The sequence below is a fragment of the Ovis canadensis genome, chromosome X (genome assembly GCF_042477335.2).
Source record: "Ovis canadensis isolate MfBH-ARS-UI-01 breed Bighorn chromosome X, ARS-UI_OviCan_v2, whole genome shotgun sequence".
In the NCBI taxonomy this organism is placed as follows: domain Eukaryota; kingdom Metazoa; phylum Chordata; class Mammalia; order Artiodactyla; family Bovidae; genus Ovis; species Ovis canadensis.
In genome coordinates this window covers 40,743,872-40,769,675 of record NC_091727.1, presented here as the reverse complement: position 1 = coordinate 40,769,675, position 25,804 = coordinate 40,743,872, and the positions used below count along the sequence as shown (strand labels likewise).

At 57.8% G+C, this 25,804-nt stretch overlaps 1 protein-coding gene across 10 annotated transcripts in view; it reads left to right on the top strand.

The window, feature by feature from the left end:
* BCOR (BCL6 corepressor) overlaps positions 1–25,804 on the top strand; it is a 119,294-nt gene that overhangs the window by 55,517 nt on the left and 37,973 nt on the right. For 7 of the 10 annotated variants that reach the window (XM_070289909.1, XM_070289906.1, XM_070289908.1 and 4 more), the window contains exon 1: positions 17,706–18,498. The exons of 1 other annotated variant lie outside the window; for it this stretch is intronic. The gene's annotated coding sequence lies outside the window, so the exon portion shown is untranslated. Of the gene's footprint in view, positions 1–17,705; positions 18,499–19,171; positions 19,292–25,804 lie in introns of those variants that run through there. 2 more of the 10 variants (XM_070289904.1, XM_070289912.1) reach the window with 1 other exon arrangement.

Genomic DNA, 25,804 nt, shown 5'->3' with positions numbered 1-25,804 from the left:
GTGGAGGTGGTGGTTTAGCACCGAACCCTAAACAGTGGCATCACCTACTCCAGGGATGGCCCTGTGCCACCTGCCGCCTGGGACACTTTCTGAGTAACACCAAGGGCTGTGCTCCAATCTCTGAGTATTTACTCTCTGCTGAGGAGAAACTCTGGCAACGGCTGTAAAATAAAGCCCAAAGCCAGGGACAAGCTGAAGAGAGGAAATAGTCGGTGGCGCATTAATCATCGTCGGCAGACCTAGAGCAGAGGACAGAGGCCGGTTTGAAGAAAGACAGAACCTAAATTATCTTGGAGATTGATCTTCCCTCCTCCACGCTCCCTGTGCCAGCAAGTAGGTCAGGAAGGTCCTGGTGCAGCCACTGGCATTGAACTGGCGAGGGCACCCGCCGACTGCCCAGGGCAGGGATGACCGCACTTTGTCATGGGCATCATCGCAGAGCTTCGTCCGCCCTCAACGGGCTGTGTCTTGGAAAGTGACAGCACGCAAGAGGTTTCTCAGAGGGACCTTTGGGACAAATTCACTGCTGTCATGTCCTCAAGGGACATCAATGACACGCCAGGATGCAGTGAAGGCCATTTCCTTTAGATCCAAAGAAAGTACCCAGTGACGATGCAGCTGAGAAAGTGGCTGAATAATGACGCTGCCTGGAGAATCGGAAAGACTGCATGGATCAGACTGGAGGCTCTAGGAACCCGGCGATGAGTGTCCAGGCAAGCAGGCAAGTTAATTATCCTCTAAGCCTCAGTTTCCTCATCTGTGAAATGGGGATACTAATAGTAGCTTTATTATAGGGTAGTTTTCTATATGAAATGAGATTAGTAATGCCTATAAAATGTTTAGAACTGTGCCTGGTGGATAGTGAGCCCTTTATAAATCCTAGTGATTGTTCTTCTAAGAGCTGAAAAAGGCTAGTGGCCCTTCTCTTCCCCAAATTCAAGGGCTTCAGAAAGGCTGTATAGTGGGTCTTTCCGATATCTTCTCTTCGCTGATTTAGCTCTCTCCATGGTGAGAGCAGAGTAACTTTATCAAAGCCCAAAGCCAGGAAAAACATTGCCCGGAAGTCTGAAAGGGCAAGGTGGTTTATAATCTCGCCAAACAGCCATAATTTAGTATTGGTGGAGGTGCAGAAACTTTCCAAACAGAGCTAGACGATCTGCTTGTGCTGGGGAGGAAGTCCTTTCCTTGAACTTGGCCCCACACTTTTTTAAAGCTTACCTGGGAGGAAGGCAAGCCTTCATGCAGATGATAAATTCTTAGGTTCCCATGGTGAACACAACAGATCAGCCAAGACCTGCTGATCCCAGAAAGAAACAAACTTTTTGTGATATTTACTGCAGTTGGCTAGTTGTCAAGACGACCCCAGAAGGAAAGGATTGGAGAAACTATGACGGATCTGATCCCAGAAATAGTTTAAGGTTTGGGGGAATGGTACATATGCGTGGGAGACAAACAATTACTCTACTGGAAAGAGCCCAGCTTTAGAGTCAGATAAAATCCCTGTCACCAGCCTCAGTTAGACTAGCTGTGTATTTGGGGAGGGGAATCGTGAGCTTCAGTTTCCTCAGTTCTAAAATGCGAATCGTCATACCTAACCCATAGGGTTATTTGGGGGGCTTCCTGAGGTAACTTGGGAATGTACCTAATAAAGTAACTGAAAAGAGTGAAGGCTCTCAATAAACAGTAGCTATTTTTATCATGGAGGAATTTATTCATCCTTTAAAAAGACTCGCTTTGCTAGCAAATGCATCATAACGACACGGTTACCGTTCAAAGTCAAATGTCATGGCGTTGAGAGAAAAATTCCTGACTGCCCAGGCTCACCTGTGACCAGAAGCCACTCTTCAGGTTCCCCAGGGTCTGGAGCAGAAAGGTGGTCTCAAGCTTTTGCCACCAAGAAAGGACCCAATGGTTGGCAACAGGCAGAATACACTAAAGAGGTTCTGGTTTGGGCTGTGTCTTGCTCTTGGGCTAGGAGGTCCCTCTCTCATCTCTGGGGGGGTTATACTCAGTGGTATTTAGCAAGGATAGGCCTGCCCCCTATGTGCACACCCAGGAACTCTGGCAAAGACCTGTATACCTGCATCCCACGCTCCCATGAGCCTTTCCGGGTTGTAACAGCGCCTCCAACCTCATGCTTGACTTTCCTAATTTCTGTGGTCTTGATCCTCACCCGAACTACAGAGCTACCCACCACAAGCCCAGACACTCCGCTTTTCCTGGCACACACGCCCACAACTGTCTTGCTCTCTTGGATTTGGTTTCTTCTCTGGCCATGACAGAGAATATTGATTAGAGTTAGCAAAATGTATGAAGCATTCAGTGTTTCATATACTGTTCATCAAGTATTTTAGGAGGAATTCCCTGGCGGTCCAGTGGTTAGGACTCTGCACTGCCACTCCAAGGGGTGTGGGTTCTCTCCCTGGTCTAGGAAATAAAATCCTGCATGCTGTGAGATGCAACAAAAAATGAAAGAAAAAATTTTTAGCATCTATATGTGCCACAAACATGCTACAAACAACATTATAAGAATGTTATATTTATACATGTTCATTGCTGGATATTGGTACAAAGTCACTGTACAGTTAGGATGCACCCTGTCCTTACAGAGTACACAGTCTCGCTGGGGAGACAACAGCCCAGGGAGGAACGCTCAAAGCCTATTAACAACAGGCCCCTGTATGCTGGCCCTCAGAGAGTGAGTCAGACAGTGGCAAGCCACGAGGTGGCAGGGATTGGAAGCCTTGTTCAGGAGTTTGGGTTTTATTCCAAATGCAGTGGGAACTAGTAGGGTAGTGACATGTGACTTTTTTTTTTTTTTAAGACCTTTGTAGCTGCCATGTGGAGCCTGGGTTGGAGGGGGGGTGAGAGTAACAGTACAGAAGGCAGCAGGACTAGAAACCCTGCATGCTCATCCCGGCAAGATGGTGCCCTGGTGAGGGTGGATTTGGGAGAATGGGAAGAAGGAGGTTGACTGGATAGAAACATTCAGAAGTAGAATCAGTTAGCCTTGCTAGCAGACTAGTGCAAGGCGAGGTGGGAGATGGAGACAGGTCTAGAATGACCCTTTCCCTCCCACCTTCAGGATTCTGCTTTAAACACTTAAGTGGCTGAGAAATTTTCTGTGATAGGGAAGGGAGTTGGGACAAAGGGCAGGATCCAAGGGAAGAGCTGGTCTCTTTTTTAAGGGACATTTTGCCCTGCTTGCCACTCTTTCCCCAGGACCTGTCATAGGGTGTGGCATTTAGTAAATACCCCCCAAATATCTGTAGATTAATTGATTTTTTTTTAAAAGAATACAGTTTTAGGCGTGCTATGAAGCAGAATGGGAAAAAAACATGGTCTCTGTGACTGCCTGGGTTTGAATCTTTGTTGTTATTGTTCAGTTGCTCAGTCATGTCCAACTCTTTGCGACTCCATGGACTGCAGCACGCCAGCCTCCCTCATCCTTCACCATCTCCCAGAATTTGCTCAAACTCATGTCCATTGAGTCGGTGATGCCATCCAACCATCTCACCCTCTGTCGTGGCTCCACCATTTTCTGAGTGACTTTGGGAGTGTTCTATGACCTCTCCAACTTGGTTTCCTCATTCATAAAATGTGGATAATGATTCTACCTGCCTCAGAGGGTAGTTGTAAGGATTAATCGTTAATTTCTAGAAAGTCCTTAGAAGAGTGTTGCCAGCACTCTGCAGGTGTTCACTATTGTTATCATGAAGCTGGCTGAAGGTGGCTGGATTGAGATGTCAGTTCTGCAGTTTGTATGGGGGTCTGGAACTGGAAAAACAAATTGAAGGGTCATCAGAAAGTTGTTGTTCAGTCGCCCAGTTGTGTCCGACTCTTTGCAACCTCATGGACTGTAGCACACCACACCTCCCTGTCCCTCACCATCTACCAGTTCATGTTCGTTGATGCCGTCCAGCATCACTGCCTTGTGGCGAAAGGGCTTGTGTAATTCATTGAAGCTATGAGCCATGCCGTGCAGGGCCATCCAAGACAGATGGGTCATAGCAGAGAGTTCTGACCAAATGTGACCCACTGGAGGAAGGAATGGCAAACCACCCCAGTGTGCTTGCTGTGAGAACCTCATGAACCGTATAAAACGCTATCCACAAGTAGGTGGTATTTAAAGCCATGGGCCTGGATGATATTAGGGGAAGGGTGGAGGACCCAGGCCCAAGGCAACTAGTAGAGCATAGAGAAGAGTCCAGAAAGAGACTAAAAGATGAAAACCTGGTGTGTGTGGCATCTGGGAAGCTAAGATGGGGAGTGGGGGCAGGGGTGCTGAGTGCTTCTAAGGCCAAAGAAGGCCTGAACCCCACCCTCCCCGCACCCCATCTCCCAGCAGCAAAAGGAAGTGACAGGTGATCTTGAGCCCTTTCTATAGAATAGCTAGGGAGAGTGGAGGTTGAAGAGTGTGGGTTGAAGAAGGTGATAAATGATGCATCTATACAGTGAAATTCCACAAGCCTTGGCACAAACAAAGCCCATCTCCAAGTGCTGGTATAGAAAATGATCCGTAAGATGTAGCAGAAAGTTTCATAGTTGAGGTACAGAACAGCTTGTGCAGAGTGTTCCCATTTCTGAAAATAAAGTTGTGCTCGGGGTGGGGGGTGCTACCCCAGCAGTGTTTAAGATGTTTACCTTTCAGACAAACAGGTGTCTGTATCCTTCCACATTGTTTTTTTGTACAAGGTGTAAACAGTACTCAAATTGTAATGTACTATATACCTCTGTTCTGAACATTCTGTTTTTCCCCTAACAATAGACCTTAGGGGTCATTCCCTATCAGTACTACAGAGTAGATTTTTAAAAATAGCTGCAGAATATTACCTTGTATACATGTACCTTCTGTGTCATTTCTGGACATTGTTTCTGGTCTTATGCTATTCCAAAGCTACAATGTATCCCAATATCTTAGACTTTGAAACTAGCTGACTCTGAGAGTGCGCACAAGGTAAGGAAATGGAAACACTATATGGACAGAAACACCTCCTTTGAGAAATACAGCTGTGCAGGGGAACAGATAAATAGGGAGCCAGTGACTAGGGTTAAGGAAGAGCATTCTAAAGATGAAAGATGCTGCAAGGGAATGAATGCAACAGTAATTCAGTAAAGAGTACGCGGAGGTGGGGGAGGGAGGCAGCCAGGAAGAGCCTCCCCAGTGATATTTTAGCAGGTGTAGGATAACTTAAAATGGTAAGAGGCCCTGTGCTGAGAGCTGTGAGAACAGCAGGTTCCTAAACAGGCCTTCAGGAAGGTTCCAATCCAGCAGGGAAGCTGTGGATGTTTCAAAATCAGTTGCAATATTGTTAGAAAGTGGTTGATTTTGTTACTGAGGTACAAAGATCTACAAACATCCCACTGGGTGCCTGCTGGTGGAGTTTGCTCACATTTCCAGTGATTTCCCTGGGTTTCTGAAAAATCATTAGATTTTCCCATAGGGATTAAATGACATGCACACCCTGGAAGGCTTAAAAAAGAAAAAAAAAGGAAATAAATAAATAAAATCCCAAGAATTTATATTCCTGATGGCTTTGCTGATGGTCGTGTAAATTGTATATTTAATCAAAGGCACTCGAATGTCTTTTTTTTTAACTATTGAAGAGCCATTTAAATGTCAACATAAGTGATTCCCTCCCAAATAGTGCTGTTTATACATTACTTCCCCTAATAGACCATAATGATTCATAAGGAGGCATTTCGCGCCTCTAAATTGTAGGCCTATTGAAATATAAATTAAGATGATAAATAATTTGACCTTACCTGAGAGTACTAAGTATTTACATGTGTCAAATACGAAATTACCCTGAAATCAGGGTCCCTAAAAAGGCAGCCTTGCTCTCCTGGCTGAAGTCAGTAAATGAAACGGGTTTAGACATCTCCTTTAGAGAGTAAAGAGAGTGGCAGACACAAAAGAACGGGCCCGGGGACCCGGCCGTCCCTGCCTTCCAGACTTCTCCTGGGGCCGGGGGGCACCGGACCCTCCCCGAGAGTGCAAGGCGAGTGCCGGTTGCCCCCGCGTGCCCCGCGCGCCCTCTTCGCCCCCTCCTCCCGCGACGCCGCTGGAGTTTCTAAACATGGAGTTTCTACAGGAACTTTGCCAGCCCGAGCTCGCCGCCCTCCCGGGTCCCCGCAGCGGGATTCACCGAGTCGGCGGCGCCGCGCGGCCTCCCCGCCCCCCACGCCTCCGGGGAGCCGCTGACCCGGCAGCCTCCAGCTCTGCGAAGCCGTTCCGCCGGGTTCATAACCCGAGAAGGCACGGAGCCTCTCGGGCCCTGCGCCCCCGCCCGACCCTGCCGGGGCCCCGGAGCGTGACAGCTGGGCGCCCCGGGCAGGACCCGAGTCCAACCTGCCCGCCGGGCCTGTTTGTTGGCGGCCGCCTGCGCTCGGGGCCCGGGGCTCGGCGAGCTCTCCGGTCCCTGGACCGGGGCCGAGCCGCAGGGGTCGCCCAGGCGGCTGAGGGGGCGCAGGCCACGGCGGGCCCGGGCTGGGTGCTTTGGCCGCTCGCGCTGGGTTTTTGTTTTGTTTTGAAGCCGGGCGTGGGGGAGGGGCAGCACCTTGTCAATGAGAAATTTCCTGTTCGCAAGACTCCGCTTGCAGAGTTTCTGTCCTGCCCTTGAACTGACAAGTGGATCTCCGCAGCGCGAGCCCCGAGAGTCCATCCAGTCGCGCCGGGGGCGCGCGAGGGTGGGGGCAGGGGCACCCGCGCCGCGGCGCCGAGCCCCCGGGAGCCTGGCGGAGCGGGGCCGCCGCCTGCCCTCCCGGTTCCCGGGCGCACCCGTGAGCGCCCAGCCGAGCGGTGACTAATCTGCGGCTCTGGGCCTCTTGGCGCGCAGCCCGGGCTCGCCTCCCGCCCCCTCGTTCCTCCCTCCCTTCCTCGCCGGCCTCCCGGCCCCGCCGCGCCGAGCTCCGCAGAGAGAATCGCGCGGGCCGCCGCTGCCGCGTTCCCGGGAGTCTGGGAAAGCGGGCCGAGGCAGGCGGCTCCCGAGCAGTCTCTCCAGTCGCCCTTCTTCGACCCAGGCCCGAATGTGCGTGTGTGTTTCCTTCCCCGCAAGCACTTTGATCAGCGTTTCCTCAACGCAGCCGAGGAGCCAGGGCGAACCGGAGCTTTTAACCCCCTGCGCGCCGCCCCACGGTGGGCTCCGTGGGGAGGGAGCCTCAGGGAGACTAGTCGACACGGGGGCGATCGGTTTGGTTTGGCAAGCCGGTGTCTGGAGGAGCCCGACCGGATCCGAGGAGCTTGCCCAAGCACGGCAGGCTCTCCAGGGGAGAGCAGGCCGCGAGGCCCGGGGCGGTTCGTTAATGTTTCAGCCCGCTCGGGGGCCGCACAGTAACCCGACCTGCCCGGCGAGGCCAGGTGCGGGCTTGAAAGGCCTGGCAGGCAGAGGCTTCTGGAGGGGATCGGGAGTCCCCGGGGGGACCCACTTTCACGCACCCTGCCCGCTGGCGCGTGGACGGCTCCCAACCCGGGGTGGAGGCCTCCTTCTGGCCCCGCGGACTAGGCTCTGGCCGCCACTCCCTTCCCTGGCCAGGCCTCGCCGGGGAGTTAATGATTGATTTACTGGCTCCGCGCGGCCGGCGCCCTCCCAGCTATTTGTCCAAGCTGAGGAGTTGCTGGCTAGCAGCAAAGGCTGGGAGCGCGGGGGTCGCCCGGAAAGGGAAGCCGCGCTACCGACGGGAATGAGCAATCACTTGATCAGCCCCCACTGAGTGGCTCTAGCTGCGTCCGGGGCGAACCTGCTGGAGGCCCAGGCCGGACTAAGGGAGCATTGGGAAGCTCCACACGTAAACGGGTTGGCAGCTGGTGATTAGGCCGCCCGGTTTTATGAGTCATAATGGGTCCCCCGCCTGGCCCTCAACCTGCTCGCTGTGGACTCGGGGCGCCGGGGTCCAGGCGGTGGACCGTTCCAGGCGCGCAGAGGGGGATGCTCTTGGGGGCCCGGGCCGCCGAAGGCGTTGCGCAGGATTTCCTCTCATTTCTCGCAGAAGGCAACACAAACACCCTAAATCAAACCGCTCCGACAACTGAGGGCTCCACACAGACACATCAATAAGGATTTCGCCTCCCGCGTTCGAACGCACTGAAACACTTGTCCTATTTTTATGCAAATGACACCACACAAATAGATCTCGCAGGCCCCGGAGTGGGGCGAGAGGAGGAGGGGCGCCGTCGCCCCAGCCTGGGGGCTGTGAAGCGGGGAGGGAATGCCAAGCCCGCACCCCGGGACCCGCGCCGGCTCGGGCGCAGCGGGGCTGGTACTGGCCGGGCAGCCCGCCCCTCGCGCAGTGGCTCCCTGCCAGCGCCGCCAAGTCGGCCGCGTCCCCAGGCTGCCTGCAGAGGCGGATTAGGGAAGGAGCGAAGCGAGCCTGTGACTAATCGCGAGGCCTCGGACCGGAGCACCAAGGCCATGTGCGACTGACAGGATCGACACTAGCAGAGGACACGGCGACGCCTCGCTTAATTGCAGGCTTAAAAAATTGCCGCCTGAGCAGCTCCGGTGCGGAGCCACGGCGTGCGCTCTGGGCTAGGGAGCGCGCCGGGGGGGACCTGCGCTCTAGCCCCCAGGAGGGAGGTTTGGCGTCTCCTGGATCGAGGGATCTGACCCTCCCGTCCTTCCCCCATTCTGCAGGGTCCCCCCACCCCCACCCTGCTTGCGGACCGACTGTAGCTGAGCCGACCAGTGAAGTAAGATCCAGCTCCCAGGCCTAGGTTTCTGGCCCTTTCCCCCATGGGCCCCACGTTCCCCCTTCTCACCGTAGTTGGAGATGAGAGATTCCAACAAACCCTTAATGTAAAAACTACACACGTGAAACACTTTCTTCTCTTCCCTCCTCTTCCTTCTCCACCGGCTGATACAAAGCCCCGAATGACCAAAGGGAGGGAAAGGCAAGTCAGGGCTTCAAAGAGCGAGGTCACTGAGTGCCCCAAACTCAGGGCCCACAGACATGCACCCTAGGATCTTCACGCCTGGTCATTACGCCAAACGTCCTTCCTGGAGCGCTGAGGCCTCTCGGGGGAGAAGGGGGTAAGCGTCGGCAGGCAGACCGGCCTGTGTGTGAGAGGGGAGGGTGGAAGGCGGGGTGGTGGGGAACCCAGCGAGAGAAGTTTCCACCACGCTCTGGTCGGCTGCTGCCAAAATCCCCGGGCCCCTCCCTGCCCGCACCGCCTTCCGTTGCCACCACAAGTTTGGTTTAACGAGAAGTCGGGACAAAAGCAAACGTTTTCTATAGACCCCGAAAACAAAGGGGAAAGAGACGCGCGGGGCGGCCGAGAAGCGGCTGCTAGCGTAATGGTGCCGGGCGGACAGCAGAGCATTAGAACTGCAAAAGCCGCGCGGGCGGGAGGAAGTGCGAGGCGGGAGGCGGGAGCGCGGGGAGGGAGGGCGGGGGAGGGGCGCTGCGCCATGTTTCCGTGTCACCCGCCGAGTCGCCGGCGCTGGGCTCGGCCGCCGGCTCCCGCCTGCCTCCGTAACAGCAGAAAGCGTGCGATTAGCAGCCAGACAGGCGGGGACTCCGGGCCCGCGGGGCCGCCGCACACGCCGCCCGCGGCCCGGGCCCGCGCCCCCCCGCCCGCCGGGTAATCATCCTCCTCGCCGCAGCGCTGTGTGCACTCTCATTAGAGCAGGGAGGCTTTTCTCTGCGCACTCGCTCGGCTCCCGCTGGCAAAACAACGCCTTCCTCGGCCGGGCCCTGGGCCAGGAGCGCCGGGGAGGGCGGGACGGGGGAGGAGGGGTGAGGCAGGGCAAGCGGCGCAGGTCATCTCGGCTGCCCGATCTCCTCCGGGCCCGGGCACGGAGGAGATGGGGAGGGTCCATCGGCCCTCTCCACGCGGAGTGCCAAAGTCCGAACCCCGTATCAGTGCCGCCATGACCTACTCTGGTCCCCCGCTGGAGGCTAGAGTGAGGGCCGAGGGGAGATGAGTGTGTCTGGTTTGGAGAGCGGGGGCGGACACCGGGATGGCTCCCAAAACAGGTTTTGCCCCATCTGTCTTGCGAACGACCTCTTAAGGCCAGAAGCCGGATCCCACGGTTGGCAGCCTTTCGACCCTCAGGAAGACCCCAGTCCCCGAGCTTCGGGCCTGATTGCACAGAAAGGATGGGAGATGGGGGCGGCCTGGGCGCCGCTGCGCCTGGCCCTGAGCTTCAGAGCCCCATTTTCTCCTCCGCGATCTCTGCACACAACAGTAGGCAGCCTCTCCCGGCACCACGCGCCCAGCTGCAGGGCCCGGGAGCAGGTGTTCCTGCCCGGCCAGAGTGGCGGCTCCGCGCCCCTCCCGTCCCAGCTGCGGGGGGAGCCGCGCTGATGGTGGTAATAGAGAAAGGTCTCGCTGGACCGCGAGCAGGGTTCTCCGTGTTTAAATGGGGATGCTCCAGGGGGAGGACGGCCACCTGAGACCAGGAGGGCTAGAAGGTGACGCGCGACTAGCCCTCGTCTGGAACAGCCCTGGGGGCCAGCGGAGGCCGCTCGGGGCGGCGCAAGGGCTTCCGGTCCCGGTGACTGCGGCGGCGGCGGCGGCGGCGGGGCGGCTGGGAAGTTCCCGGGGCGGCCGCGAGGAGCACCCTCCTCTGGCTGCCGCCGCCGCGCAGCTTTCGGAACGGCGCCCTAGGAACCTCTCTGCGTCTGGCAGCGCCGATCTCGGCCGGCGCGGGGATGGGGGCTGCGGGGTGGTCCAGACCCGGACCCGGGCAGGGCGGGGTAGGCGGGGGCCGGAGACCCCGCGGGAGCTGCGGCGCGCCTCCCTGCCCCCGCTCCTCGCCGCCGCCGCCGCTGATATGGCGGGCACGTGAAGCGCAGTTCGGCGCCTCGGCGCCAGCCAGGGAGCGGCCTGCCCCGCCGGCTCAGCTTACCCGCGGGCCCAGGAACGCGGAACCGAGCCCGGCCGGGCCCCGCAGAGCCCGCGCCCCCGCCCCGCTGCCAGCTCGCCGCGGCCCCCGCACCCCCCTCCCCGCCCGCGCCCGGCCTTGGGGCCGCGCCAGACGGCTCGCCCGAGGGGAACTCAGGCTGACTAATGGGACGCGTGTGGGCCTTACGTGAGGCCCGGCTGTCAGCGGATGCCCGCTCGCTCGGCGCCTACGTCGCGGCCAGGCTTTTCGGGGAAGGACGAGAGGAGGGGTTTCCCCGCCCGGCGGTTTCGACTCCCCGGGGACTATCCGGCCGCGGCTAGCCCCGGGCTTTAGGTTGCGCCCGGAGGGGGCCGACTCAGTGTGCGCCCGGCGCCGAGGTGCGAACCCGGGATGAGGGGTGAAGAGGTGGGATCTCGGGAGCTCTAAGCCGGAGGTGGGCGCAGAGGCTCATCAACTCGGCCTGGGGCGCCTGCCTTGATGTTTGCGATCTGGCCAGCGGCTGGGCTGGGGGAAATTTACAGGCCGCTCTGCAGGCCTGGAGTTCAATACCGAAACCTCCCTCAACAAAGTCTTCCGGAAACCCTTTGGTGAGATTTTTGTGCAAGAAAAGGATTTTATAAGGCTCCTCGAGAGTCCGGTTCGGCTGAGGGTTCTCAGGTTCCGAGGCTCATGACACCTTTTTCTTCCTTTACAGGGGCCTGTAAAAATCAGCAGAGTTTCTTATTATTTCGCATTAACAACCGCTTCGTGTTGACATAGTTATATGACCTTCCCAAATATAACTACCTGTTTAGTTTCAACACACCAGCGAGACGATGAAACACAAACACCGATCAGGAACTCAGAGAAGGAAAACCCGGCTGTGAGCTTGGGGTTGGAGGCAGGATAATTCCTGATCACGCATCCCTGGTTTTATTCAGCCTAATTACACTAGTAATCTTCCCCCCTACGAGAAAGCCTGAAACCCTGTAGTCGAGGTGCGACTTTTCCTGGGGAGTCCGGCCGATGAGGAGGGGTTGCTGGTGTAGAGGAGGTGGGTTTTAAATGTCACTTCCAAATGAAAATGCTTTCCTTCAGCCTTTTTCTTTTCTTGATGCAGTTTTCGAAAGGAGCATTTTTGCGAGATAAGAAGTGACCGATCAAAATCGCTGAGGGGAGGTTGTAAGCAGCCGCTTTGCCTCAGCTTAGCCTTATCTTATCTTTCACACTTGCATGGCGGAAAAAAAATTGGCTTATCTTTATCCCCACCCCCTTCTCGCCTTAATTGCTAAAAAACACTGGTGTGTTAAACGGGGAGGAAGGAGGTCTCAGGATTGTCAGTGGAAAGGGAAGATTAAAAAATGTGGACACTTTGGGGGAAGCCAGGGTAGCAGGGTTTATTCTTTCCCCCAGGCCTTTCTAGTACAACGCAGAAAAGGTCCAGTCCGGGTGGAAGTCTCGATGGCCAGATTTAAAAAAAAAAAAAAAAAAATCTGGGTATGGCCTTGGGTCGTGTGGCTTCTCTAGGCCTCGCTTTCTCCGCCCTGCGTTTACCAACCTCACCTTCCCTTCATCTCTCAAAAGCTAGTGGTGGGTCTCGGGTTGAAGCCTCTCATTCTGCCTTCGTTCCCCCCCTGCCTTTTCCTCCCCTCCACCCCGCACACATCCCCGTTTGGGGGAGGGGGATGCAAGGCTGGGACGCATGGCCTGCTGGAAATCATTAAAATATATGCGAGTGCCTGCAAACACACACTTTTAAATCATGGCGTTTCCCCTCCACGCTGGTATATTTAAACTCCAGAGCGAGCTAGATCTCCTCCCTCTCAGTCGTTTGTCTGTGTCACCGACAGGCCGCTAATGGCCGGGCTTCCAGGCGCTGTGCATTATGCATTAGCCTCCTCCGAGCGCCGCACACAGAAGGTTCTGTCAGGCCTCGCAACACAAACCACCCAGCACCCCCCCCACACCCCCCGCACTCGCGGCTGGGGGCTGTGCGGTGGCCAAAGTGCTGGAGACTCTGGGATGCGGGGGTGGGGGGGGCGCGCATCGAGGGCGAAGGCCGAGCCGAGTGGACCCGGAGGGGGAATCGGGGAGGGGTGGGGGAAGTGCCGCGGATTAGACCGCTTGGAATCCCCCTCCCTGCGCTAGCCCCAAGTTTTGTTCCTGGCTGACCTTCCCTAGGCAGCTTCCCCGCTCCACTCACCTCGGTGCCCGACTTTGTGGGGGCCCAGAGGTACCTAGGGACAGGCCAGCGCCGCGTTTCCATCTGCTGGGCCGTACTCCCTTCCGGCCCCGAGCGAGGGGCTGGAGGAGCCTTCCGGATCCCTCCAGGCCCCGGGGTGCTGTCCGCGAAAGAGTGCGGGGTGGTGCGTGTCAGCGGAGTCCCGCGGCCGCCGTGGAGGGAAGCTGCCAAGAAAACGTCTCGGGCCGAAAGCCGCCTTGCAGGGTCTGCGAGCGAAGAGTTGGTGTTCTCTGCCCCCTCTCCCCGCGGTTCCCACTCACTGCCCCCGGCTGGGTAAAATATGAGCTGGAGGGACCGCTAAATAAGCAGCCAGGATGGGTCATGGCGTCCGAGTTTATCTACAGGAGCATCTAGCCCAGCTCGGCGGCTTTCAGGTCTCTTAAGCCGGAACCAGGTGGGACGCAAGACGAGGCCTCCCCAAGCCGCCAACACCCATCTACTCAGAAAGCCCCTCAATGTCAATGGTAGTTCACCCACCCGTGCCTGGTCAGAGCCTGAAATCGAGCCTAGACCAGAAATTTTGAGAGGCAGTTGCTGCTACCATGTTGGGGCTGCCTTCTGGACCCTCCTCCGGAGGAGGCCCAATAACCCTTCAAAGAATAGAGCAGCCATCTTCAACCTGGAGACTCCTAAGTCTAGCAGACTCCTACCAGGGAAGGCAGCTACCTTTAGATGTTCCCAGTTAACTGAAATCCCTGGGACAAAGATGCCTTTTGCTTGAGGGATGGACCAGTGGATCTTCTAAGTGGCACCCGTGGTAAGCCCAGAGTTCTTTTACAAAGTGACCAGGAAAGACTGTTCCTGGGGGTGTTTGTGTAGTTTTAAAAATACTTAAAGTAGCTCACAGTATATAAAATAAAAATACAGTCTCTCTAATCACCCCAATCCCACCCATTTCAGTACCCAGCATCACAGAAGAGAACAGCTGCTGAAGAGCCCCATTGGGGCCTATAAAGCTTTATAATTTAGTCCTCACATGTATGTTACAAACAAACCCCACACATCATGCTGGGATCCCAGGGTTCCCCAAACTCCAGGTAGGACCCTCACTATGGGATGCATGGCCTTTCCCCTAGGGCTTGGGCAATGAATGAAGGTGAAGAGGATGTGGCCGGCCTTACACAATCAACCTGTCAGGAAAAGGGCGACCAGGCTCCAGGCCTGCTCCTCGAAGCGCCAACCTGCTTGTCCAGTTGCAGACGCTGGATAGAATGGGCAGCAGGAGAGTGCCCGAGAGCCATAGGTTCTAACTGTGAGGCCCTTCCCAGGGAACCAGCGGCAGGTGGGAGGGGGTGGCCCCTGCAGCTCGGTTGAAGCACCTCGCCTTTCTGTGCCTATTTCTTTATTTCTCCGCTCGCTGCCTTTGCGGCCTCCCCTCCCTTGAGCTCACTCGCTGGCTCTCTCCCGCCACCGCCTCCTCCTCTGCTTTCATTGAAATCCTCCCCTTGCTGAGTGCCGAGTGTAGCAGCCTGACCCCCAGGTCAGCTCCCAAGGGACTCCTGGGAGGGTAGGGGAGGGAGGGAGCATGAGGAGGCCCGCACACGCTGTAGGCTCCGAAGTGTCCCCAGCTCCCAGAGCCCCTTCATGAGTGGGGGTGCAAGATGGGACTGCTGCTTCTCCCTGGAACAATGCCAATGAATCGGGCCACTAGGTGTAAGCTCCCTACTCCTCCTCCACCTTAGAGCACTTCAGGAAAAATCTCACCTTTCAATTCCCAGTGAGTCATGAATCCCCTCTCCCTCACACATACATTCATATCTCTTAGGATTCCCTTAATAAGATATTTTAAAAATCCCACAGTTGGAAATGTATCCCTCAGAAATGGAAGAGAAACCCTTTAATCCCACCAACTTGCACAAAGATACCATGGAGGCAAGACTCCTTAAAAAGGGTGTGTGTGTATGTGTGTGTGTGTGCTGCAAATTACGTCAAAGGCAAATTTACTGGTCTGTTTGTCTCCAGCATCAAATTTCTCCCACAGTCAGCCCTTCTCTGGCCCCTTTGCATTTACAGCACTGCCCCCCTCCCCAATTCATTTTTAACTCTAGGACTTTTAAAGGTAGACAAACAGGCCCCTTTGTCAGCAGCCCCGAGAGGCCACAGGACTCAGAGAGGCTGCAGGCTCCGGGTTTTCACTTGGTTCCTGGATTTTCCAAAAGTTCTGGATGGTTACATGCAACTTTTAACTCTGGGAAAGGCCCCTGCCTGGGGGGGGGAGAGTTGGGGAGGCATGGGAAGAGGAGAGAAGGTGGCCGGGCAAGGGGCCAAGTTCTCTGCGGCAGCCTAACTGAGCCGGAAGAGGCTGGCACGGCTCCGAACTCGCCCAGGCCAGCTCTCCCGCGAGGCCCACAGTGGCGCAGCGGCCTCCTTGCCTCCTTGTGGCCTCTGAACCGCATTCAGAGAGTTTCCCCACAAATACCCAACTTCAGCCTTCCTGGTTATTTTAGACTTGTTTTGAATAAAAGGAGTTGCTTCAAAAAAAATGTTGCTACAACACACAACCAGAGGCCTTTTCTCCAGCTGTGTCTGTAACTTGCATGCGTTCAGTCTAATAACTTTTAATGTCTGGCCCTAAAATGTCTTTATAAAAAATAGCTTTACAGCATAATAGTCCAGGTGTCTTTCTGCTTGTTACGAGAGATTAAAAAAATGTGTGGGTTCGCTTTCAGAGACATCCACCTCCAGAAAGACGCGGAAGAAAAAGGCATACATTCTATCATGCAGGCGCGAGTCCTGGAAGCGGTGGCGGCCCCGCAGGGCTGGGGACTGCTCACTGGGGCACTTGCCTGCCCGTCTTTTGCATCAGTTGTTTTAAGCAGCTCTGGAGCATGAAGATTTAATTCTGCCCGAAGTTTCAGGTTTCAAACGGTAGAGATGTTTCACTTCTGCTTTGAAAAGAGCTGTTTTTATAACTATACTGAGAACTAAAACAGAATAAATAAAATCGCACCTAACACCAATCCTACAGTCAGGATTAAGTCTAATTTTTTTTAAAGGGATCTACTAGCTAGAGCTGATTTTGGCCTTGACCTTGACTTAGTAATCAACTTGAGATGCTTTTGATTATTTTTGGTATGGAGACACTCCAGGATATTTTAAAACTTTCCGTGTGGATTTACAAGCCACCTCCATTTCAGATTGATGTTCTCATCGAGCTTGCACCATCTTGTCCTTAGGCAGAAAGAGACTCCCCCCACCTTCAGCATAAAAAGACCCGATCCATTAACCGAATGGGGTCACCTATTGCGGTGACGTCCGGGCCCGCGGTCTGGGTGCGGTTAGGCCGGAACACCCCTCCCCCCACTCCCATCCCTTCCCGCCTGCTTCTCGAACTGGGGCTTCTTAGCTCGCCTTAGAGGCTCTGCGCTCCGGGGAGGCCGGAACCTCGCCTCTCCGCTTCCCCCTCTCGCCTGTCTGCCCCCACCCTACCCACCACCCCCGCCCGCGCGCCCAGCGCCGCGCCGGGTGCGCTGGAGAAGCTCAATACGTGTCAATTGAATTGAACTGCTGCGGGCGCAGGCTGTACGCTGCCGCCGAGCTCCGATCAGCACGACGTTACCGAGTGGAAATTTATGGAGCGAACGGTGTAAGCCAAAAGTTGCTCCCTGCCAAGGAAAATAAAACGCGGGAGATAATCTCCCGAGGCAGGGGTGAGGGGCCAGGACAGACCCTCCAATCATTTGAGATGCAGACTGTGAAATGCACGAGAACAGGGAGAAATTCTGGCGAATCTCCGCTCCCCTACTGCCCCCACCCCCGCCTCCTGGTGCCCCACGGGCTGCCTCCTCCGTCCCCCGCCTCTCCAGACAATTCCCACACAATCGAAACGTCCGGGGAACTCGGGCACAGAGTTCGGGCGGAGCGGCCACCGTTGCTCAAGGTGGTGTCTAAAGGTAATTCTTGACACCGAAATGGGAAGGGGCTCCTCCGGGAGGAAGGGGCGATCCAAGGTGGGGATGGGCACCGACGCGCACTCGCCGGGCTCCACTGGGTCTCGGAGGGGACGCGCGACCGAGAGAGCGCAGAGCTGGTGGCGAGAGGAGGCAGCGGCGGCTGCCGCTGGGGTTTGACAGCTTTGGCTGAGCGGAGTGCGAGGCGCTTTATGGTAATTGCGGTCTTCCACTGGCCTTCTGGGTAGCGAGGGGAGTCTCGGCGCGCGGCTGGGAGAGCCGCCCCCGCCGCCCCCATCCCCTCGGCTTAGGATCTGCCGGCCGCGCCGCCGCCGCCGCCGCCCGAGTCGGTCTCTGGTTCGCCCAGGACGCGCGCCCGGGCGGGGTGTGCGCAGCCAACTCGGTCCGAGCGGCGGAGGGGAGGGCAAGGGGCGGGGGGGGGGGCGCCACCCAAGTGGTCTAGGGTTCGGACCCAGAGAAGCGAAACGCTCCGAGGATCGATGACGGCTGGGGAAACTCGGGCAAACCTTTCCTGGGGAATCACCCCTTCGAAACCCCACCGCCGAGGCGCCGCAGCGGAGGGTGAGCGGAGGCTGGGGGAGCTCAAACTTGCGAGAGCTGGAGGCGGCGGCGGGCGGGCGGGCGGCTGTCGCCCGAGCGCTGCGCCTGCGGGGGGAGGGGAGGCGGCTGCTGGGAGGGAGGGAGGGAGGGAGGGCGAGAGGGCGGAGGGAGGGGGAGGAGGAAGAGGAGGGAACCAGGGAGGGGGGACGCGTTGGGATCGCGGCGTGCGGCGGCAGACGGAGCCCAGGCTCCCAGCGGCAAGGTGAGCAGAGCTACGCTCCTCGCTGAACGCGGACGGAGCTCGGCGGCTGCGGGGGAGACGCGCCGGAGCCGCGACCGAGAGCGGGAACGAGGCGGCGGCGGAGGGGGAGCCCGTGAGCCGCCGGGCGGAGAGCCCAAGCCGCGCTGTCGCCGCGCAGGGACGACTTGGCCAACACACTCACACACTCACACACACCCAGCCCGAGCGGGCGCTCGCGGCGAACCGTCAACATGGCGCTGGGGCTCCTGCCCGAGTGCGGGCGGCAGCAGCCGCGGCGCGGGAGCTGCTGAGCCCGACCGAGCCCGGCCCAGCCGCCGGAGCCCCGAGGATCGTGCGGGGTTGTCGCCACCTGCCCGGAGGCTTTGAGCCCGCCCCGCCCCGCCCCGCCCCCACCCAGCCCAGAGCCCACCCCTCGGCGGGGCCGACCCCGAGGGCAGCCGGCTGGCAGCAGACGGCGAGGGAGGCGAGCTAGCGCGGCGCCGCGAGCGGGCTGCGGGCAGCCGGGGACGGCAAACTTTGCTGCTCGCCGCGCTTCCCCGGCCCGGCTCCTTCTTCCGTCGCCAACGTCGCCACCCCACTTTCCTCCAACCCCGCACACCAGTTCCCATCCACCCCATCGCCCCTTGCTCCTCCTCGCCGCCTCGACTCTGCTCTGGGGAAAAACTTCAAAGAGCCGGATCGCAGGCTCTCTGCTTACTCCCCGGCCGGGGATTTCAGGTCAGTGCCCGGAACACCTTTCCCCGGGGGAGGCGGCAGGCTGCAGTCGGCCCCCTCCCTCGGGGCCCCCACTCGCGGCGGGTGGCTTCTTTTGACTCTCGCGTACCCCCTCGAAGCTTGCGCCTCGCGCTTCACTTTGGCTGCTTTGCTCGCTTTCATTTTTATTTCCTAGCTATAAGTTATTAAAAATGCAGCCAACCTAAGCGGCTCCAAGTGGGTTCCGGGGAGAGAGGGGGCGCGGCGTGGGGGGGCTGCTGCCTCCCGGGGGGCTGGGAGGAGAGCGGAGAGTTCACAGAGTGGAAGTTTGCAGCCAGTGTGTGTGCCTGTGTGCGCGGGAGCGCGGTCGTCGCTGAGCGCCGCGAGTCGGGCGCGGGGGGGGGGGGGGGCGGCGGGGGGGAGCTGGGCTGGAAGCTGGGAAGCTCGGCTCGGCGTTAGCTCGCTAGCAGGAAGGGGAGGGCGGCGGGTTCCCGTCTGCTTTCTTTTTCGACTCGGGAAAGAACTGTAAAAACCCCCAGCCGCCGCTGTCTCGTCTTGCCTCTCCGGGGGCCGCTCGTTCCTGCTCGTGGAACGACGGCGTGTGCGTGCGCAGGGTGTGTGTGGCGGGCGCCCCGGGCCGAGCCGAGCTCGACCTGCTGCCGCCGCCGCCGCGCAACTCGGGAGGGGAGTCCCGGGGTTTTTTTTTTTTTTTTTTTTGGCTTGCTCCAAAGCGCGAATCACGTGGATTAAAAAAAAATATACTAGGAAATCGAGCAGAGCGAGGGGTTCCGACTCGGCCCGTCCACCCGCCCGCCAGGTCAGACGCTTTGTTTTGTAAATGTTCTTTTAAAATTTTAATCTGCGACCCTGGTCCACCCCCACCCTCCCCGCGACGTCGTAGGGTTGGTTTCAAGTTGTGAGTCCCCAGGGGCGGGGGTAGATCGTGCGGGGGCGGCGGCGGGAAGGGAGGGCGAGGGGGTGGGGGCTAGACCTGGGCAGCTACGAGTCTGGTGGGAAGCCCTGTAGGGCGTGTGCAAGTCTGTGGCCGGAGGAAGTTGGTCCCGCTCGGAGGGCGTGCGGCGCGGAGGCTGAGGGCGAAGAGGAACTTGCGCACACGGCGCGATCCTCCGCCGAGGCGAGGAGGGAGAGGCGCCTCCGCGCCGCGGGGCCCGCGCTCGGAGCAGGCGGGCGGCTGCGCTGCAGAGCCTCCGCCAACTCGGGGGCTCGGGGTGGCGGCGACGTGCGCCGGCTGTTTACCAAGCAAGCCCTGGGGTGCCGTGTGCGGAGTAGGGCGGCTCGAGGCACGCGTGGTCCCAGTGGGCTTCCCGCCGCCTGTACTCTCGAGTGGGCACGTCCCCCAGTCCCTGAGACGGCTGAGCCTGGCTTCGTGTAGGCCGAGGCCGGGCGAGGCTTAATTTGCTGTTAATGAATCTTTCCCAGAAAGTCCGCGATCTTCAGCTAGTGAGTGCCCGCGCGCGTGGACGCGCGCCGCCGGCGTCTGAAGGGTGGGGGTTGGGGAATGGAAGAGCGAAGGAAGGGGGAGGGTTATGTGTATTTAAAAACAAACCTTAAAAAGAAACCAGCGCGCTTCAAATAGGTATCCGTAGAGCCTCCTGTGTCTAGACTAGACTGCTCTGGGTTTTAGCTTTTTTTTTTTTTTTCTTTTTTTGAGATTAGGCCAGAGATGGGGTAGTGCTGTTTGGTTCTAGGGGTAGCCTCCTGGAGAAAAATCTTTTAAATGACTTGGGAATAAAAAAGAGGAGGAAATGGCCCACCCCAGAAGGTGGTGGGTGGTGAACGCAGACAGACTTGAGTATTCCTAGCCATCTGACACTTCCTGTGGCACTGGAAACGGACACCGCGGGCCGAAATCAATCCTTACGAGGTGTTGGATTCGGTTTTGCCAACAGAATTGCTTGTGTGGAAGGCATTTTAAGTGTCGGCCTCCGAGACTCCTGTATGTGGACACTTGGAGAATACGTTTGTATAGCGACCCTTCCCACTCCACCCCCGATCTGTTGTCTGGGCTTTGCAGTTCTCGTGTTTATTTGGGCCATGATTTCACCGCGTGGAGGAAGGGTGGAGATGGTGGTGATTAATATGCCGTCCAGGTTTAATCCGAGGCCGGCCTTAAGTATGAGGGTTGACGCCGCCACTCACCGGGATTGCCTGAGGTAGTGAGGGGAGTACGCGGGGTTCGGGCGCCAGGCACTCGGCGAGCAGGCCGGGGCTGGGGCTTGGATGGCCCCAGCGCTGTCCTTTGAGGCGCTGTCACCAGTAGGTGAGTGAGAGTTAATTAGGAAGTGTTCTCCGGATCAATGGGCCGCACAGCTCATTAGCGATTCTCTCCAGCTCTTTGCAGGGCCGGCCGGGCCTCTGCCTCCCACACAGGCCGGGGCCCCGCGGCCGGGACTGCGGGGAGCGCCACTGGGAAATGGGGAAGGACTGGCGGCGAGGGGCGGCGGGGAGGCGAGTGTAACTTCGCCGGCGGCGTATTGCGTGCGGTGCCCCGAGGCCCCGCGCAGCCCGCTTTTTCTTCCTGCTCTTGGTCGCCTCGACTGTGTCTTTAACTCGCTCCCGCTCGCGTCGCTGCCTGGCTGCTCCTCCCCGCCTCCCTCGCCTATCTCTTGTTCTCTAAGCACGACGCCTGTGCTCCCCGCCCAGTTTGGGATTAGACAAGATAAAAATAGGGCTGCCCAGCGCGCAGAGCTGTGACTGTGTCCCGGCAGCCGGGCTGGCGGGAGCGCTGGGGGCCGGGGCGGCCGCGCGGTGCGCTCGGGGCAGGCCGCGCGGTGCGCTCGGGGCAGCCCGCGCCCGGAGGCTCCCAACCCCACCCCGCCGCCGGTGCGGTCACGCTCCAGGGTTCGGTCCGCCGGGAAGCCGTGCGGGCAGCGGGGACCCGGGCAGGGTCTCGGCGCTCTCGCTGGTGTTGTTGGTGTGCCTGTGATAGATCGGTCTAGACAGGCATGCAGGCTCCCTCCCGGCTGAAGGACGGAAGGGGGGGGGCGGGCCTTGGAGGCGGCGGCAGACTCCCGTGAGCCGCGAGTGAGCGAGCCACCCTGCGGGCCCAGCGACCAAGGGTGAAGGGAAGGCTGCGAGGATTTCTCTTAACCCTTTAAAGGCAAAGGGGAGAGTGGGGGTGGGGAGTCTAGTAGAAATTCCTGGAGGCAAAGTAGCCTCTAGGTTGGAGGGGGCGGGAGTCTGGACCCAGGGTTTGTCTTTTTCTGTTCTATGTTTGCACGCTGACATCCTGGTGCATCCGGCTCGATTCTTCGACGAACCAGACGCAGCTGCTAGGTGATCTAATTTGACCCGGTACTTCTTAATGGGGGAGGTGTGAACACACACAATGGGCTCCTCTCACTTAAGGAAGTGAGTTTGGGAGATGCATAGGTTAGATCCCAGCGGCCCGGTGTGGAAAGGTCTGCTCAGAGCTTTAGTGGGGTGGGGCCTCTGACGGAAACTGCTGCCGACCCAAGCCTGAAATGCTCGGCCCTTGTGTGCAGGTATGCATGGCAGAGAGCAAAAGGGTCCTCGAGTTGTCTGTGTAGAGATACACTTTTAACCATGAACTTGTGGAGGGTTCAGATCAGATATGTTCAGGGAGACAGTGTCCAAACAGGAATTGGACAGTGATGTGTACAATGTATATATGGACACATACAGGGGACTCAACATTGGTCGAAAATTTTAATACAACTCTTGAAGGCATTGGTCTAGCTTTTGCAGAGGTAGACAATTGGTGGGTAGGTTACTCTATATAAAAATGAATCATTAGTCACACTCCTCTCCTTCCCCCTTTCTCTCCCTTTTAGGGATTGTAATCTTAGGGGAATCCTCTATCTACATTTAAAGTACAAACCAACATTGGTCTGGTCTGGGAATGAACCACATTATAGGCAAAGCAAGAATGTAAGTCGTGGGGAGAGGTGTATGTGTTAGACAGGAATGCACAGATTAAGATGTGTGCCTGAATGACATGTGCTGAGACAAATCAAGACACTTGGGCTCCGATGCCCACACGGAACAAGAGATACAGAAGAGATAAAGAACTGGCCAAGAGGAATGTAAACATGGATATGCAAATACTGAGACGTAGAGCTAGATTCTAGGAGAGAAAAATCCCAGACTTTGTTGAGCTGGAAACTGGGGCAGAATTTCTGTAAGTTCGTTCCAGAGACAAAAGCCCATTTAAAGGTGTGAAGAGGGTCACTTGGAAACACAAAAAGCATTCATATGCACACATCCACGCTTAGATACACAGGCTGAATGACAAAACCTCCTCAATGCCTGATGGAGACTTTCCTGCCCAGGGAGACCGACCAGGGCACGGAAATGTGCACCACACAACCACATTCACACACTCATTTACGTGAGTGTGTCTTTGGCTAGAGGGAAACTGAGGGCAGAGGCTAAGCTTGGATGGTCCTCAGTCACTAAGATTGCTTCTGGTTATAGTTTCTTCCTGGCTAGAGTGGGGAAGAAGGTATGTCTTGACCAGGTTGGAGGGTTTCTAAAAGATTTTTGAGTTCTTGACCTTGAGAGGATGGATGGTGGAGGAAGACGAGGAGTAAGCGTTCCACTCCTGGCTGGGGAGGAAGGGATGCTGTGCTGCTCTAGGTCCTGTTTGCTAAGGTTGGTGCACAGGGTCTAGTGAACCGAAAGAAGTGCGAAGTTCGGCCTCTGGGCGAAATCAAGGGGAGGTATGCTTTTTTTTTTCTCTTTTCCTGGAGGAGACCGTGCGGGGACGGCCTGCTCGGTAGGGAGGATTAGCAGGCGCCTCTGTGACCCCAGACGTGCACATAAACTAGGCTTGGGTTTGGTTTGCCCGCGGCGTCGATTTGCCGCGGTCCCTCTTTGTCTGAGCCCAGCCGGGAATTCCAGCTTTTATGGGGAAGACCGCACTCGGGTGGAGCCCGCGCTGGGTCGGGCGGGGCAGGGCTGGGCCGCGGGGCTGGGAGGGAGGCTCGCCGGCCGCCGAGCCGCCCGAACCCCTTCTTGGTCCCGGGGAGTGCCCAGCGGCCTCGATCAAGCCACCTCGGTGGTTTCCTCGAGGGCGCCGGGCTCGGCCGACTCGGCACGGCGGGGCAGGGGGCGCGCGGGTACACTTGGGCCGCCGCGCCGCCCCCCTCCCCGCGGGTCCCACCCCTCCCCCGCCAGTCCGAGGCCGAAAGGAGCTCTGAAGGCCCTTTGTTAGGCTCCAGGGTCACACCCGTGGCCCGGGGGCCGCGCCGGGGCGGGAGGGCCTTGCTCTCCGCGAGAAGGTACGTTCTCCTGGCTCGGAGGTCTCCAGCTGTCTGCTCACACGGTTCGGGCCTGGCGGTGCCTCGCCCAGTTTGGGGAGGGGAGGCCGAGGCCCGCCCAGCCCGCCTGGGCTGCTTCGCCCGAAAGTCCGGCCGGCAAGATTCCGTCTGTTTGCAAGGCTGGCTGCGCTGCCGGGGCCTAGGTGGTGGCGCCCGCTTGAGTAACAGCCGGGGTAGGAGTGGAAGGTCTCCTCACGCAGCCCCCGGGGCGGCCCAGCCTCCTGTGTCTCGAGCACTTGGTCGGGGACGTCTACCAAACCCCGGCCCAGGACCGACGGCTTAGACTGGTTTCCCCCCATGTGTTTCTCCGCAAGGGGTAGCCGACTTTTTGTTGGATGAGAATTAAAGAACGAGCTTTTCCCGCAACGTTTTGGTAGAAGGCCCTCTTTCCCATTACAGACTCATTTCCACCTGCCCCCAGTCGAGGATCTTGGAAATGGGGGGGGGAGCCCCCGCACTTAGTTATTCCTTAGAGCCAAGTCTCCCCGCCAACCATTGCCCCTCAGCACCCACGGGCTCCTGCGCCCCGTGATTAGCGGGGAAGTCCGCTAGGAGAAGATCCTGACAGCATAAAATATAATTTGTGATCTAAAAGACAGTTTCCAGTATAATCTCATTATGCACCACAGACTCCCGGTGTTATTTTGTGGAAGGCGGACAATGATCAATTTACATTGACCCGGGGCTGGGCGAGCTTTTAGATGGTAATTGCCATATTGATTTGCATGCAAAAAGGAGACCTGCTAAAATTAAAGACCGGAAGCTAAATTAAACTAAATTTATTGTCTAGGTGCAAACCGGAGAAACTACTGGGGGGATGGGGGTGAGTCAGGTCAGGGTGCCAGGAGCAGACCAGGTGAGAAGCTTTGGAACCTCAGAGGGTTGGGAGCTGTCTTTGCCCTGGTGATTTCAAAATGTGAGGAGGGGGCTTGTTTAGGGTATGGGGACCCAGCGGGGGGGAAAAGTTATAAACCGGCACTACTGCATTGAAGGCACTAGGGTCTTTTAATGCTAATAGTAACTGCTAGGGGGGGAGAGAGGTTTATAGGGCTATAGGGGTCTTCTTGAACCGTTTCCGGCACCCCTCATTTCTATTGTTCTACCTGAGCGCTCACAGCCATGCCCAAGGACACGCAAAATTCTTGGCATCTGAAGCGTTAAGAATTTTTGTAAAGGCAGGCCTTTAACCTACCCCCTGCCCCCCAGCCGTCAGGTCTTTAAGAGAGAACTAGAGTGGGGGCGGCTCTGCGTCCGCGCGCCACGCCGCGAGCAGGCTCGGACCGTTGGAGGCTGCGGGACTTCCTCCCTGGACCAGCCCCAGATATCTTCCGGAAGCTCTTTCCAGGTGCCCCAAGTGGCGAGGGTCGGGGATGGTCTGCCGGGGCCGGGGGTCGTCTCCCTGGAGGCTGGAAGGGCCTACACGGAGAAGGTGGAGGAGGGAAGGTAGGGGCTGGAAATCCTACCCCAATTGGCAGTTATCGCCAAGGCCAGAAAGTTTAAAAAAGAGAGAAAGCCACTGGCCGGGAGCCAGGGCCGGCCGGGCCGCCGGGGCGTGTTCGGCTGGCTAGAGGGGTGAGGACCCGGCGCCGCCATCGCCTCGATCCCTCCCGTGGCCGAGGCTCTGGCCCGCCCCAGGGGCTCCTGGAGCCATTTCGCACATCCGGAGCCTCGGCCTCTGGAAGAGACACCCGCCCGTGGCCTCGATCCCGCCCGTGGCCGGGAAGCCACAGGGGCGGCTGATTGTCCGGCGTTATTGCCTGTTCACCTTCCCACCGAGCCGAGCTGGAGACGGCCCTTGGTCCTGAAGCCGGCCGCATCTGTGGCAACGGGTGTGGAGAGTTCCCGGAGGTTCTGAAAGCCCGGGACAGACCCGGAAATTGAGGATGGGGTGGGAAGGGGATGCTTAACGCTGACACTGCACTTCTGGGATGAGAAGTTGGGCAATGAAAAGATATACTTGGGACTTGGCCACTTCCCCCTCAATTCCCTCCCCAGCCCACTTTGGTACTCGGGTCCCTAGGAAAGGT